Source organism: Sarcophilus harrisii, chromosome 5 (genome assembly GCF_902635505.1).
Source record: "Sarcophilus harrisii chromosome 5, mSarHar1.11, whole genome shotgun sequence".
In the NCBI taxonomy this organism is placed as follows: Eukaryota; Metazoa; Chordata; class Mammalia; order Dasyuromorphia; family Dasyuridae; genus Sarcophilus; species Sarcophilus harrisii.
The window spans coordinates 17,742,214-17,754,421 of NC_045430.1; the positions used below are offsets into that span (position 1 = coordinate 17,742,214).

Genomic DNA, 12,208 nt, shown 5'->3' on the forward strand with positions numbered 1-12,208 from the left:
ACCAAAAGGGGTGTGATAGGAAAGCAAATGGTGAGAAAATGACTGTAAGCTGTAGCATGTAGTAAGATGTAAGCTAACTTGGATGTCTAGAATTGTACATGACCCTCATCCATCAGAGATGGGGAGTCTAGAATGGGGATTCTGAAGATGAAAGTGTTAAGTGCTATAGGGAATGTTATCCATTGTCTAGGCAACCAAGGTTACTGTAAGAAGATGGTGAGAGAGTAAAATGAAACCTGGTGACATGTGAGTTAGATGCAGTGGGCTACTAACCAGTCAGGAGAACAGGGTTCCTATTGTCTCAAACAAGAAGGCAGAGAAATTGAGACATTGGGACAGAACAGAAGCAACTCTGTCCAAAAGCATACACTTTAGGGCCACCTATCCACTGCACTATCTAGCTGTTCCTACAAGTTTTAAAGAGCAGACACCCTTTGTCAACAAAGATAAGTAATTACATCCTTGACAACACTTTTTGAATCCTTCTTTTTGTCAGGCTTTCCTAGGTTGTGATCATGAGAACCTGGCATTCACGGACCTTAAGACCCTGACATTTCTCTCTCATACTTTCACCAGCATATATTCATACAAACATACAAACATACCCCACCCCCAAAAGCCCACATTAAAACGAAACAGTGAGATTGAGAATAAAGAATGATGGTCTTTTTAGTGAAAGGAAAAGTTAAGAGAATAAATAAGGGGAATTGGAAGCCCTTTCAGTTGTGCCATTCCTATTTCAGTGGAATAGATAGTAGCTTTCTATCATTCCCTAGGAGTTTTATTGCAACTAATGTACTCATCCAAAGAGACAGAGGAGAAACAGAGCACTTTGTTGTTGTCCTTCATTTAGTTGTTTTTCATTAATTTTGTTTTGCTGCTCTCTCAGTTAGTTTCTTGGTTTAGGATCCAGAATATCCAGGGAAAGACAGTAGAGAAGTCTTGTAAATTTGGTCTTGAAATTACCAAGCCCTTAAGATTTCTATTGCTTTTCAATCCATCCTTCTCCTCAGAGGTTAAGGTGGGAGCTGCAGCACAATGAAAAGACTACTGAGCCTGTTATCAGATGAGGTGGGCTCAAATCCCACCTGTGAGTTACACAACCTTGATGACCCAGAACAAAATGCTTAACCTTCCTAGGCCTCAGTTTCCTTTCTGTAAAATGAGGTTATTAGTCTAAAAAATCTCCAAGTTCCCTTTCAGCTCTAGATTTATAATTGTATGAATGACAGTCTTGTTTTAATGGGGAAGAAGAGGAATAATTTTGGGGCAGCTAGATGGTGCAATGAATAAAATCCTGCCCCTGGAGTCAAGAGAACTTGTGTTCAAATCCAGCCTCCGATACTTACTAGCTGTGTGACCCTAGGCAAGACATTTAGCCCTCTTTGCCTCTGTTTTCTCATCTGGAAAATGAACTATAAAAGGAAATGGCAATCAACTTCAGTATCTTTTTCAATAAAACCCCAAATGGGGTCAGAAAAAGTCAGCTACTCATAGCTGAATAACAACAAGGAGGAGGAGAGTAAACTCCTACATTGGGAGTCAGAAGCTTCTTATCTATACCTATCTCTCAGGGTGCTTGTGTAGGTAACTCCAGTGAAATCATGTAAATAAAGAAATTTGCAAATGTTTGGGTAAATGATACCCACCCATTTTTGTTGTTCAAATTATCTCTCGCCCTGCAGGGTGAGCTCCCTCCCAGTGTGGTTCATGGTTTATCCATCTCTTACAGAGTGAACTAACAGCACAGGGCCTGGAATTCCAAGGGACTGGATTCAAATGGTGTGACTTTGGGCAAATTATGAGCCTAATCATCATTATTCATATTTTTTTTTCAAGGGGAAAAGGAATAAGGAAGGTTTGGTATAAGGAAAAGAACATAGAACTGAGTGAAAATACTTCAATTTTAGATGTGTTTCTCCTTCTCACTTGCTCTGTAATCCTACACAAGTCAATTTCCTCCTCTAAATCTTATTTTTGTCATGTGAATGTGTAAAATGAGGCAGTAGAAGAGCTCCATTAAATTCAAAAACAGTATGTTGTAATGGAGAAGGGAGAGAGATGGGGCAGTATTTAGAACACTAGACCTGTAATCAGAAAAACCTGAGTTCAAATTCACTTTAATACCTGTGTGACCATCCTAAACAAGTTACTAGATCCCTGTCTACCTCAGTTCTCTCTTCTGTAAAATAAGGATGATAATAGCAACTCCTTCCCAGGATTATTGTGAGAATCCAATGGAATAATATTTGTAAAGCACTTTGCAAACCTTAAAACATTATATAAGGATTAGCTATTAATAGTATTATTATCATCATCATTATGTGCTGAGCCTGGCGTCAGGAAGACCTGAATTTAAATCTAGCTTCAGACCCAGTCTGTGGGATCCAAAGCAAATCGCTTAAGCTGTTTGCCTCAGTTGCCTCATCTGTTAAAAGGGGATGATAATAGCCCCTAGCTCCCATGGTTATTTTAAGGCTCAAATGAGGTAATAATCACAAAGGGCTTAGCGCAATGGCTGACACATAGTAAATGCTATCTAACTGTTGTTGTTGGCAAGTATATCTTGCTTCTGCCGTAAATACTAATTGTGTGACCCTGGGCAAGTTAACCAGTCTGTGCCCGAGTTTCCTTGTCTATAAAAAGAGGAGTTTAGACTGGATGGTCTTTACAAGTACTATCTGTGACCCAGAGATCCGTTGTCCCTCCTCCCTTTAATGTTCTAAGACTTGGTGGTTTTCCCAGAATTACTTGTCTCCCAGGTTGTTGGAAGGAAAGTTCTTAGGAAATCTTTCAGTTCTAGAGAAACCGGGAGTTGTCTGTGGGAGCATCATGTACTCTCGGGCCTGCGAAAACAAAAAGAGCATCCCAGCCGGCCCCGCTCTGCTCCCCGCAGCATCCCTGGAAGTGACCTAGTCCCCGTCTCCCATCAGGACCGATGTCAGAGAAGGGGAAAGATACATTATGTTTTCTCGGGAAGCAACATCGCCACAGCAACTGATGGCAAGCAGCAGAATTGCCCTAGAGCCCAAGAGGCCAGAAAGTGACATATGCATGACACCTCCTAATGTGCTCTGACAACTATTATGGTCCTGACTATTCCATAGAGGACCGGAGGAATTCAGAGCGATGAGACGCCGAGCAGAACATAATAAAAAATTATCAAGCGGTAATGCTTTCTAATGAAGACGGCAGGCGTTTAACCAGCCTCCTCCACTCCTTCCTACACATTCAATTATGACGCGAGGCACTCACAGGGGCCTGTTGGATTGATTTTTAATTTAAGAAACATTTCTTGTGTGTTTGTAAACCTTTGAGTGCGAAACAGGCCCTGAGTGAATGCCACACCAAATTAAGGAGGCTGGTGGGCAGGCGGCCCCGCGAGGGCTTCCCCCCAGAATCCCACCGCCGGGGAGGCGGGCTTTGCCCGGAGCCAAGCAGAGGTGGAGCACATGCTTCCCTCTCCGCTGCCCAGGGTGCACATTCTGCAGGGATTGGGAGCGTCGGGGTTTGGCGAAGGGAGAGGAAGGAGTCTGACATTTTATCAGGGAGAATTTTTTTTTTTCCCTATTAAAGACTCCTTTGGAAAGCAAAACTCTAAACAATGGAGCTCTCAAGAGAAGTTATAATAATTCACTTTCTCTCTTCTTTTAGAGAGAGACTGTGTATCCTGTAAAGTCCCGAGTTCAAATTCCGATTCTGACATTTCTTAGCTCTGTGTCTCTAGACAAGTCTGGTCTCAGGGCTGCAGATTTCTCAGTTAAGAAATGAAGGTGTCAGACTTGATAGCTTCAGGGGTTCCATTGAATTCTAATTCTTACATCCTCTATCAATTTCTATTCTGAGATAGGCCATTCTGTTTTCAGATAGTTCTAATTTGTTCTTATTTATTTGTTTGTTTTGCTGAGGCAATTGGGGTTAAGTGACTTGCCCAGGGTCACACAGCTAGAAGTGTGAAGTGTTTGAGATCATATTTGAACTCAGGTCCTCCTGACTTCAGGGCTGGTGCTCTATCCACTATGCCACCTAGCTGCCCAGGTTTTCCTTATATTAAAATTCTGACTTGACTCAAGTGTTTGTTATTGTTGCTCCTCCTGCTTCTGCTGTTCTGCCAATTTTCAGGTATGTTTGGCTTGTCATTGACTCCTTTTGGGGTTTTCTTGGCAGAAAAACTGGAATGGTTTGCCATTTCCTTTCCCAGCCCATTTGACAGATGAGGAAACTGAGGCAAACAGGGTAAAGTGACTTGAGCAGAGTCACATGGAAGATGAATCCTGTTCATTCTGGCACATTAAGGCACCACTTAGTGGCCCAAACAAACTCTACCTCCTTATATCAGCTATCTAATTGTAGGTTCTATTTCTCCATTCTAAGATACAGCAATGAATCTAATCTTTTTTCAAGATAATAACCTTTCAGATGCTGGCTTAATTTGAGCCTCAGTTTCCTTATCTGTAAAATGAGGTAACTAAAGCCTACAGCCACTACCCCTCAGGGTTGTTGTGAGGCTTAAGTGATGTGATATACATAAAGAGTTCCATGATTTATATAAGGAAAGGCAGGCCTATGGTATATTGGAATGAAGAAGACCAGAGTTCAAATCCAAACTGACACTTCCTATCCCTGAGTTGTTTAATCTCTTCCTGCCTCAGTTTTCTCAGCTTAAAATGGAGATAATCATAGCACCCACCTGATGGAGGTGTCCTAGGATCAAATGAGCTAATAGCACAGTGTCTGGCCCATAATAAGTGCTATTTAAACATTATCCAGTGTCTAGTATTTTCTACTGTGAACCTTTGCCTCGGTTTCCTAAGCTATAAAATAAGACAAATAATATCACTAACTCCCAGGGTTGTTGTGAAGATGCTCAAATGATATGTTTTCTGTTTTAGTGGGGAAAATGCTCTGTAAACCTTAAAGTACCATTTAAACGTTAACTATATGATTATTGTTATCTTTACAAACAAGAAAGCACCTATGAATGTCATTTATTGTGTTGGAGATTTTTTTTAAAGGGCTGCTGAAGTGATATGCCATGAAAGCAAAGTCAGGCTTTGAACTGAAATGTGTATGGGAGGAGGGGGGAAGAGGCTTTTCAGCACATCAGGGAACCCAAGATTTTACTTCCTGAATCCCTTGTAGATGCTATACAGTCATTTTCAGTCGGGTCTGGCTCTTAGTGACCCCATTTGGGATTTTCTTGGCAAAGATCTTGGAGGAATTGCCATTTCCTTCTCCAGCTTGTTCCCATTTTACAGATGAGGAATTGAGGCAAACAAGGTGAAGTGACTTGGCAGAGTCACATGACTGATGTGGGAGGCTAAACTTGAAGTCAGATCTTGTAAGACTCCAGCCTTACAATCTAACCACTGAACTACCTAGCTGCTTGCTCTCCCCCATTATTTTGCAGAGAAGGAATACGAGGTTCATTTTGGGGAACTGGTCACCTAGATGACAAAAATCACATAAGATCATAGGTATAGAACTGAAAGAGGAATTAGAAGTCATTTCATCCAATCCCTTTCCCATTTAACAGCTAAAGAAACCAAGAAGAGAGCTGGTATTGCAGATATATTTGGGATTTAAGGACCTACATTAAAATTCAGGCTCCACTAGTTACTAGTTGGATGATTTTGGCTACATCATTTTCCCTCAGAGCCTCGGTTTCTTCCTTTGCACAATGGCAGAATACACAGAAAGGTGCTGACTTGAGGAAGGCATTGGAATAGATTGTTTTTGCAGTCTCTTTCAGCTCTAAATCTTGGATGCCCAAGACCTGGGTCACTCAGCCGCAGCCTGGGGGCCTTTCTACCAGAATACCTATAAATGGCCCACAAGATGATTTCATTATTGAATCTTGAATGATTGAATGCTATCTCTGTGACGACCTTGACTGCTGATCTTGGCAATTTTCTGGGTCTCAGAGTGAAGCCTGAGAAGACTTTTAAGCCTGACTTTCAGTCAACCCAAAAAGTCAAATTTACTTACAAGACATGGTTCTAGGGGCAGCTAGGTGAAACAGTGGATAGAGTACCTGGGCAAGTCACTTAACCTCAACTGCCTTGCCCCCTCCCTCCAAAAAATAGCTCTATAATCTTCTATATCATCCTCATTCCCAATTCACCTATGCAGAAGAGGGAAAAAAACCTTAGTATTGTATATTCATTAGACATGTTCTAGAGTAGAAAATGGAACAGCTAGGTGGTACAGTGGATAAAGCACAGGGTTTGCAATAATCACATTCATCTCCACAAGTTCAAATCCACTTTCAGACACTAACTATATATGACCCTGAGCATAGATGATTCTTTTTGCCTTGTTTGCCTCAGTTTCCCCATCTGTAAAATGAGCTGGAGAAGGAAATGGCAAACCATTCCAGTATCTCTGCCAAGAAAACCCCAAGTGAGATCATGAAGAGTCAGAAGCAACTGAATAAGAAAACAAATCCGGGGGGCTAAGGAAGGAAGAAGTGTCCCCAATTACTGTTGCTTAGGGAAAGATAGCAGGTGGATCCTTTATGTCAATGATTGCCAAATATTTTGAAGTTAAGGACCCTTTTTAGCATGAACAAATTTCTTAGATGTCCCCAAGATAGTATCTGGACTCCTAAGTTCCTTTGTGATATTGAAAAATACATTTCCAACATCACACTTAAAGGGACTCGATAACATTTGCAAATGGCTTTGAATTTTATTCATCCCATTCCATCAGTCAACAAGTATATATTAAGCCTTTATTATGCATTATATTTTTTGAAAGAGCCTTGTATGTATGTGCGAGACATCATTTTTCCAGCCTTTAGAAGCTATTTGAACCTCTGTTTCATTTAGCTCTCAGAGACTAGGGATAGTAATACTGTATCTTTAAGATTCAAATAGAATGATGTGGAAAAAGTCACCCGAGGTCCCATAATGTTTGCTTATTTGTTTCTTAAACTCTTTGCAATATCCTATAGGGATTCATACTCTACTAGAATCCTGATGCTCAAGGGTTGGGAAACACTACTTTAAAAGTATCCTTGTCTCCTTCTCCTAAAACCAGGGCAACCATGGCAGCCTTTGTAGCCTTTCTCTCTTCCACTTAGTTTGTCAGATTCTTGTGATGTCCTTTCAAAGATGCAGTTTTGATTGTTTGTTTTGTGATTGAGTTCTCCGGAGATGCAGTTCTCAGGAAAAAGTAGCAGTTAAAAAAAGAACTCTTAGCAAATCATTACTGTGGGAGGGGGGGAAAGGAGCCCCAAGTTAACCATTGTACTGACTTCCCAGAACTCCTCATTTAGCTGTGGTTCATATTAAGTGTACCCATGTATCGTTCTTTAAAATGCCTATTTTAGAAGAACAATAGTATGGTGTGGGGAATAAACCAGTGAACTTAATTAAGACCAACAGATCTGAAAATCTACATCTGACCCATATTTGATTGTATGACTTTGGGCTGAAGGTCTCTGAACCTCAAGCAATTCTTTTAAGATTAGAAAAACTGCTTTTCAATTGATTGATTTCTGGATTTGGTTGATTTTTAGACTCAGATGTTCTAGTTGCAAATTTTCTCTCAGACACTTAGTAACTATGTCACCCTGAACAAGTCATTAAGATCACTTAACCTCAGTTTCTCCAACTATAAAATAGGGGTAATAATATCACCTACTCCCTAAAGCTATTGCGAGGACCGAATCAGATCATATATGTAGAATGCTTTTAAAATAAAAACACTGTGGAAATGATAACTCATTATTACAACTTCTGTCTGAGAAGAGAAACAATACTTGTCAAAGGGAATCAGTTCTTGGGCAAACCACTGTTTTTTCCAGAGAAAGTAAAATCACTAGATCTGTGTTTTGTCCATCATGGAACAGATTCTGGGAAAGAGTCTGAAGAGTATGTAGATTATAATTGTAATGGTTATGGGAAGGGTTATGGGAAAATAAAAGCTCTTTATGCTTTACCAAGAAGTTTCTTTTTGTATATTTATGTTTTATTGATCCTTTTCATGTTGTTATCATTTCCTAGTATCTTCCTTACATACACACACACAAACACACACACACACACACACACACAGAGAGAGAGAGATTGAGAGAAGCAGAGACAGACAGAAGCAGAGAGATACAGAGAGAAAGAAAGAAAAGAGACAGAGAAAGAAAGTATCCTTTTGCAGGAAAGTCAGTCACACAAAGCAAATAAATCTACTGAATATGCATGGAGGTGGAATGGGGCAATCTCTATTACCCAATAATTGAATGAATGTACAAAAGAAATGTGTTATCCCGCTCAAGCTTCACAGCAGCCCACGTTGATCTGGTCCTGTTTGGTTACAAAATACTATATGTAACTATACATTTTTTTCGTTGGAGAATGTATGCTTCTGGAGGGCAAGGATTGTCTCACTGTTGTCTTTATGTCCCCAGGGGTCTGTGCTTATGTCCCCAGCACAGTATCTGACTCATACAAACCATTTAATAAACATTTGTCAAATATTCAGCTGATCAAGACATCTATCTGTGCTGTGGATATTGGATCTGAAGTGATACAAAGGATCCAGTTTCAACTATTGACTCTGGTATTTATTATCTTACAAGACAACTGGATGGTGCAATGGATAGAGTGCTAAACATGGAGTCAAGAAAATCTGAATTCAAATTCTGCTTCAGATTCTCTTCCTCCTCCTCTTCCTTCTCTCTCTCTCTCTCTCTCTCTCTCTCTCTCCTCTCTCTCTCTCTTTCTCTCTCTCTCTGTGTTCAGGTCCTCCTGATTCCAAAGCCACTGTTCTGTCCACTATGCTACCTACCTGCTCCATTTCAGATTCTTACTAAATTTATAAACCTGGGGAATTCACTTAAGCATTGTGTACCTCATTTTCCTCACCTGTAAAATGAGAATAATAATATCACTGAACGCAGAGTTATTATGAGGACTAAATGAGATAATAATTGTAAAAAAGCTTTGGAAACTTAAAACACATTAGAAATTGTGTGACCTTAAATCATTTAAACTCAAGGTCTAAATCTGGGATACTTCCTTTTACAGATGGAAAACTCAGATCCAGAGACTTTCAATCACTTGTTCAAAGACACACAGCCATAAAGGCAGGCATAGGGCTTAAATCCAGGATGACAGACTCTGTCTTCAAGCTCCAAATTCAGTACTTTTTCCATTAATCTGTTCTCCATCCTTCACTCCAATATCCATCCCTTCCATCAGTGTTTGAGCCTCAGCTGTTCATTCCCACAGTCACTTTATCCTGTGATTCATTTCCTTCCATTCAGATAACTCTAAACACTTAATTCAGGCCACACATCTGTAAAGGTAGCTATGTTCCCATTTAACAGAAGAAAAAAAAAAAAAACTGAGACACAAATGGAGCTCCCCTCAGGGAGGGAAATCAAGAACTGCATTCAGATCCTGCGTGTAAACCCTAGACAATCACTTAACCTTGTCAAGCTCAGTTTCTTTATCTATAAAATTGGATTAATACTAACATCTACCACCCAGGATTATCATGAGGACTAATGAGATAACATAGGTAGAAAGCTTTTCAAAATAAAAGCACTCTGGGTTCTTGTTATTTTCCTTCTCTTCTCAGAATTCAAACAAATGAGGAACAAAATCCCCAGAGGTCTTAAGATCACTGACTTACAATTGAAAGAGATCGTCAAATTCCAAGAGTCCAAGTGCCTCTTTTTACATTTGAGGAAACTGAGGTCCATTGATTTATTCCGGGTTACCCAGATAGAAGTACCAGAGCCAAGATTGGAAAAAACTCCATATCCTGTGCTTCTCTCCCATGCCGGGGAACCCAAGCTAAAGAATGCTCCCTTCTAGGTCCTAACTGTGAGATTAAGCACTGGAACAAATTCTTACCAAAGAAAATCATCTTAGTCGATTTGATTAAGAAACCAAAATAGATGGTGAAGAATTGGGGACCTCTCATATGAGTGCAGCCCTTAATTCTCTGTATTCAAAGATAAAGTGAATTCTAACAATACCAATTCAGGGAACTACTATGAAGAACACAGGAGAGCCCATCAGGAACCCCATTTAACCGAGATAGGTGGGCCATTTACCTATGGTTTAGAGACCCCGAAACGCATGGAATCCATTTCCTAGAAATTGTCTGAATAGAGCGGGCATTGTAGCTGGGGGGAATGTCATTAGGCAGTACTTACTGGGTAAGAAAAATGGAAATTGGCTTTGGCCATTGCTTAACACTATATTTTATGTCCTGCGTGTTCCAAGTACCATTGAGAAAAGACCTTTAAAGATTTCCTTCCAAATACTTTTGTAGAATGTCTTTATTTGGAAGCCCTTGCTGTGGTCACAGTGTGTTTTGTCATAACTGCTGCAGGCAGAGTGCCCTCTGCAGAGTAGCTGAATAGATCCAGATATGTGCCTTCCAGTGTGGTCAGGGCATTTCATTAAAGGAAAAGGAAAGATAGATGGATGGACAGATGAATGGACAGAAGGGAGGGAAGGAGAAAGAGATAAGGAAAAACATAGTAAGAAGGGTGCCAGGCAGGGAAGAAGGGAAGTGGAAATGATAAAAAGGAAGGGAGGTAATCAGGAAGAATATGAAAAATGCCAGAGAAATTGCAACTCTAAAAGGCAGAGAACTTGGCTTCAAATTAAATCTCTAGCACTCATCCAAGGACATTCTGTATATTCTTGAGTAAATCACTTTAAATTTCTGAGCTTCAGTTTCTTTTTTTTTTTTTTCAGGATGTCTGTCTTTTTATTATAGCTTTTTATTTACAAGAGATATGCATGGGTAATTTTTCAGCATTGACAATTGCCAAACCTTTTGTTCCAACTTTTCCCCTCCTTCCCCCCATTCCTTCCCCCAGATGGCAGGTTGACCAATACATGTTAAATACGTTACAGTATAAGTTAAATACAATATATGTATACATGTCCAAATAACTATTTTGCTGTACAAAAAGAATCAGACTTTGAAATAGTACACAATTAGCCTGTGAAGGAAATCAAAAATGCAGGCAGACAAAAATAGAGGGATTGGGAATTCTATGTAATGGTTCATAGTCATCTCCCAGAGTTCTTTTGCTGGGTATAGCTGGTTCATTACTGCTCTATTGGAACTGATTTGGTTCATCTCATGGCTGAGGATGGCCATGTCCATTAGAATTGATCATCATATAGTCTTGTTGTTGAAGTATATAATGATCTCCTGGTCCTGCTCATTTCACTCAGCATCAGTTCATGTAAGTCTCTCCAGGCCTTTCTGAAATCATCCTGCTGGTCATTTCTTACAGAACGATAATATTCCATGACATTCATATACCACAATTTATTCAGCCATTCTCCAACTGATGGGCATCCACTCAGTTTCCAGTTTCTGGCCACTACAAAGAGGACTGCCACAAACATTCTTGCACATGTGGGTCCCTTTCCCTTCTTTAAAATCTCTTTGGGATATAAGCCCGGTAGAGACACTGCTGGATCAAAGGGTGTGCACAGTTTGATAACTTTTTGAGCATAGTTCCAAACTGCTCTCCAGAATGAGCCTCAGTTTCTTAAAATTGAATATTACACTAAGTGGTCTCTGAGATGATCCTGTGATCTTGGACAAGACACTTCCTCCCTTGACTTCAGGTTCTTCAACTATAAAACAGAGCCCTGGACTAAAGAGACTCCAAGGTCATTTTTTCTGTTGTTTTATAATTCTCTGAATCAAAGAAATCAAGGCATAATTATCTCAAAGTTATATCTACCTGGGTTGAAAGTCATAGGGCTTTAAATTTAAGAGTAAATTTAATGAGCCTCTATCCAGCCCAAACTCTTTATTTAATTGATATAGAAACGTAATACTGGTAAAACTCCTTGACGAGTGGTAACCATGGAACAAGTGGCAAAGCAGGAATAGAAATCCTGATCTAGCACTCTCCATAATACAATAGTACATCCCTAAGTTAAAGGAGCTCTCCAGGGTCACAGAGGTAGTAAATGGCTCTCAGGTCTCAGTTCTATCTCTTCTACTTACTAGTCAGGTATAATCTTAATTAAATTATTTTATCTGGTGAACAAAGGAGAAGAGGTCAAGAGACAGAAACAGGCAAAGAGAGACACAAAAGCAGAGGGGGTGAGGGAGAGGGAAAAGGAGGAGAGAGAGAGAGAGACAGAGATAAACAGATACAAAGATGAGCAGAGACAAATCTAGAAAGGCAGAAAGAGTGGGGGAGGCAAAGAAGGAGAAG

General features: G+C 40.0%; 1 protein-coding gene across 1 annotated transcript in view; it reads left to right on the forward strand.

The window, feature by feature from the left end:
* LARGE1 (LARGE xylosyl- and glucuronyltransferase 1) overlaps positions 1-12,208 on the forward strand; it is a 566,453-nt gene that overhangs the window by 533,857 nt on the left and 20,388 nt on the right. The gene's annotated exons all lie outside the window — the stretch shown is intronic.